The 5,000-nt window shown below is 40.0% G+C and overlaps 1 protein-coding gene across 1 annotated transcript in view; it reads left to right on the top strand.

Moving 5' to 3' along the window:
* The window catches only part of si:dkey-22o22.2 (neural-cadherin), a 122,727-nt gene that overhangs the window by 74,818 nt on the left and 42,909 nt on the right, over positions 1-5,000 (top strand).

Below are 5,000 nucleotides of genomic sequence, written 5' to 3'. Positions count from 1 at the left end.
TGATGATGATGATGATGATGATGATGATGATGATGATGATGATGATGGAGGTGATTGTTGTCCCGCCCACATCTCGGTCTGTCTGATTGATGATTGACAGGAGAGAGAGAGAGAGAGAGAGAGAGAGAGAGAGAGAGAGAATTACACCTGCAGCTTCACAATGGACTCTCATCACCTTTAGAAAAAAACAGATGCTCAATTACTGTGTTTAACCTGACAGAGTGTGAATGAGGGAGAAGGAGGAGGAGGAGGAGGAGGAGGAGGAGGAGGAGGAGGAGAAGACAGGAAGTGAGACGGCTGCTTCAAGTGTTTCAATTTACCAACATAAGTGTCAGCAGTAAAAGAGACTTTAAGATGAATTTGAAGTTAAACTATTAAAAACACATCAGTGAGCAACGTCTCCTCCATCACAGTTAATATGACATCAATGATAAAGTTTATTACATTATTTTTCCTACAAAAGCCAATTTATGCTCCCTACATGAATACTGTCTTTTCAAAATAAACTCCCGTCTTCACAGGAAACTATTTAGTTACAAATAAGACAAATAAACCAACATTGACCTCTCGTTTCACACAGGAAACAGGTTTTTATAGAAGTAATACTTTATGTTTTTTAGCTGTTTGTACGTCTTCAGTAGGAACCAACGGGCTTTGAGCTGAGAGCCACAGACAGGAAAAACGTTTAGAGACGGATCAATCAAAAGCACAGCTGTTGCTTGTAAAAAGGCATGTTAAATGTGTCTCCTTATTGATTACGGCTATGACATTTGATCTTTATTGATATTTAGCCATCGTTCATAAGTCAGGTTTAGTTATCCGACTTATCTCTGTCTTCATTTCTATTAATCTCCTCAGTTTAAAAGCGTTTTATTCAGAAGTAGAACTCTTCATGGTAAAAACTTTAACATGTAAAATTAACAGAATGCTCCTTTAATTCAGTTATCGGTACAACTTCTTATCCTACTGACGAGAAATATTATTAATTGTTATTGAAATTGCTCTGTGTTGAAAACATGTCTGATTAAAACTGACAGAACAATTCCTCCTCCTCCTCCTCCTCCTCCTCCTCCTCCTTCCTCCTCCTCCTCCTCCTCCTCCTCCTCCTCCTCCTCTTCCTCCTTCCTCTCCTCCACTGTGTTAATTGCACTGAGGAGGAACTGCTGTTTTAAATTTAGCCGCGTTAATAAGGTTTGTTAATTACATTGTTAACGAGGCAGACGCTGTGTGTGTGTGTGTGTGTGTGTGTGTGTGTGTGTGTGTGTGTGTGTGTGTGTGTGTGTGTGTGTGTGTGTGTGTGTGTGTGTGTGTGTGTGTGTGTGTGTGTGTGCTGCTGTATTCATCTCCTGCTAATGATTTTCTCACCACATGTTGAAGAACTCGTTTCCTGCTCAGTGACACTTTGACTCACTGGTTTCTTTTAACGTATTTTTATGCACATTTTGAATTATTGCATCAGAAAAGATGGAAGGAAACGGAAAAAAATTATAAAAACTCCTTCACAATGTTTCTCATTCCAGAAAGTTTTGGAGATTCCTCCATAGAGAAGTCAAGAAGATCCACCAATATGGAGGCTTTGCTTTTTTTAATATTGATTCCAACAAAGGCAGCATGCAAGCTGATCTCATTTAACTAAAAATAATGCAACTAATTCATAGATATCCCATGAAATTATTTCATATGTTTTTACTGTAATCATGAGGAAGTATAAAGAGCGCAAATTAACCAAGGAAGTTTATTTTGAAAAGACAGATTATGCTTTTTCGTAACATATCATTCGAACCACTTGTACAGAGGATAGGTTGCATAATGGCGGCCTGGACGTGTTTATAGATATGAATGCGCTGTTATTTGTACAAATCCCACAAAATCAATTCATGTGTAATCAATGTAATTATGAAACAGGAAGTTTAAAGAACGAAAAAAAAGAACAAACAGGGCGAGAGGGAGATGAAATGGATAAACCATCTATGATCCAGGAAATGTTGTTTGTTCCCCGTGGGAAACGAGAAGTCAGCGTACATTTATTTGTAGTAACTTCCGTACTTAAATAACGTCACTTCTTTAGTTATATTAACCCAAAACAGGATCTTTTCCTGACTCCAAATAAGTATCTAATCAGTTTTTGTTGCCTAAACCTAACTAAGTAGTTTCCTGTGAAGGCGGAAGTTTATTTTTCAAAATACTTTATTCATGTAACGATAAGATATCATACGAACCGTTGAATGACGAAACCTTGTGTGGAGTCTTTCTCCTCCATATGACATACCCACTGATTTCATGGGTTATATACAAATTATCGTGCATTACATTACGTTGGTAAAGCTACAAACAGTGAATGAGAACATCGTCCTAAAACTCGTTAACCTAAAAACAGCAGATTGTAGTGTAGAAATATGAATTTTAACATAAATTAATCCTCTTTAGGCCTAGAAATAGACATATTTAAAGAAACCCAGTATTAGAACCATCTGCTCCAATACAAATCTACAGCTCTCATGTTTTTGACCTTTAATGACCCCTCATCAGCTGACTGGATCCGATCTGACATCCAGCTGCTGAAACACTAAACACCAGCAGGAACCATCTTGGCGCGATCCCCTGTGATGATATCTGTCCTCAGGCGTTAATCTGAGGACGCTGTCAGACGCTGATCAGCTCCTCTTCAGCTCTGCTGCTCCGACGTCTTTAACGAGACGATCTCTCATTAGTGATGATTACAATCCGCTCTGCTGCCTCGGCGTGCTGCGAGGCAAATCTGAAGCTCCGCCTCCTGAAGAGGACCGACGTTTGTCCTGACTCGACTCCTTCACCTGGAGACCAGACGGCTCACAATCAGCCTGTAGTTAATACTGGGATTTAACGATGTGTCACGATATATTAATTACAAACTCTACAAACAAGGAAGTCATTTAGCTCATATTCCGGTCATTTGTCTGGTAGAAAAGTGTTTCTTCCAATGTTTCTATGACAACAATATCTTGACAACACATCACCACCGTTTTATGATAGACATGCATCGCCTTTTGCTTTTTAATATCTATTTTGGATTCTATGTATTTGTTTTTCATAGTTTTTATCACCATGAGCACCAAACAGAGGAGGCAACAACACATCACTGAAGTTAATATTGTTAAGAATAAGGCCACTCACACACATACACAAGCTCAAACCCAACAAAGACCTTTTTTGGCTTCTTCTAGTTGCCTTCCTGGAATCCATGAAGAGAAAAGGAACTGGATCAAATGTGATCCAAAGGGGTCCGTTTACGTCCACAAGCAGACAGGAAGACAAGCTCGCTTTGTGCAAACCTCTTGTAGCTCTTTACGGCGGAAAATCCTCTCTTGCACACATAAATAAAAACATAACATAAACTAGATGTTTTGCAGTTTGAATGATGAAACTGTTGGGCATTAATACGCTTTTTAAAGACATTTTAGTGACAATTGCAAGAGGAAAATAATTGTTTTAGTATGTAAAAGACCCTGAAACTAGCTGGGTCTGAAGTGTAAATGGAGGGTATTTGTTGCTCGTATTTTCCACTCTGGGTTTAGGCTTTTTTTTGCATGAAGTCAAACATGTTTTTTAGTGCGTGTTCAGCTCCACTTGGGTTTTCTGAAAGCAGCCAGTTCTAGTTGTTCAGGCATCTGATCAAGATCTTCCGAAGCAGTTTGGAGGAACATCTAACTGGTGGGAGACAGAACATAAAATATATCTTATGTGGTTTGGAAAGCAAAAGCTGGAGAACGTTGCAGCGCATAGGAACGTCTGGATCTCTTTGCTGGATGGATGGATTGAACTTTGATGTTGGTGGTTCTTTATATTCCCCAGGGTTTAAGTGTGTGTGTGTGTGTGTGTGTGTGTGTGTGTGTGTGTGTGTGTGTGTGTGTGTGTCCATCCTGACACGCTAAGTGGCCGGTGAAGACATGAGAGTGGAGAGGGATCGTCCTCTGGTCGCGGTGAGGCTGAGAGGGTTTCAGTGTTTCTGAAGATGTGGACATCGTTTCTCACTCAGCGTCTCTCTCTGAGCGTGACGCTGTGTGGAAACATGTTGGAAAATATATACACAACAAACACTCAATATAAGGGGGTTAATGTGAGGAATAAACCTGGAGGTTTGAAGCATGAATCAGTAGAATATTTGGGTTCATTTGGAACCAAAATATTGTCGAAAACACGATCGTTGCCTGGAGTTAGAAGCTCAAACACACTGTCTCTCTCTGAGGTCAGTTCACTCTGCAGCAGAGGATGAAACAAGAGTCTTAAAAGCTCTTCTGACGGTGGATGCACAGCTCAGGACAACACACACACACACATATTATAGCAAATTCACACAACGAGCATCAACAAAGCAGAGAGTGGAACCCTTTTTAGGTGTTGGATTGTTGCCCTTCGTCTGCTCCTCTTCCATAGAAGGTCTGAAGTGGAACGCTGCATTCTTGTGTATCCCGTCGTGTCATATTTTCAGTCAGTGTTTATGGTTTATGTTTCTGCGAGACGTTCAGAGCCGTTGAAACCGTTATGAAGACGAACGACGTCAAACAGCTGCGTGCCAACGTGATGTCATCGCGGACCGTTTCTTCTTCGGCTTCGTTATTGTTACAGATGTGGAGATAAATCTGATTTGTAGGATTAAAGATGTAAACTAGAAGTCAAAGAGGAATGCACGGAGGGTGGAGGAGCTGCAGTTATTTTATAAAAAATCAAGGATTCAACAACTTTTAAAAAGATGCTCTCGTAATAAGCACTCTGGTAGTTTTTAGCTCAGAATTCACAGATTCACGCACAATTAACACCCCAAATGTTCATTATTAGTATTAAAATTATTAATATTATTATTCCCGTATGTCTTTTAGCGCAAAAAAAGTTGCTTGGGCTACTTTAAAACTCTTGAAATTTGGCACATGGGTCATTCTTGTCTGATATGGGCGTTGAAATTGGCTCGATAGCGCCCTCTTTTGAGTAGCCCCCATGTTACGTTTCACCGAGCTGTATGACAT

Source organism: Anoplopoma fimbria, chromosome 20 (genome assembly GCF_027596085.1).
Source record: "Anoplopoma fimbria isolate UVic2021 breed Golden Eagle Sablefish chromosome 20, Afim_UVic_2022, whole genome shotgun sequence".
Taxonomy (NCBI): Eukaryota; Metazoa; Chordata; class Actinopteri; order Perciformes; family Anoplopomatidae; genus Anoplopoma; species Anoplopoma fimbria.
The sequence above is the reverse complement of the archived record's forward strand: the minus strand, read 5'-3'. Positions and strand labels throughout refer to the sequence as shown.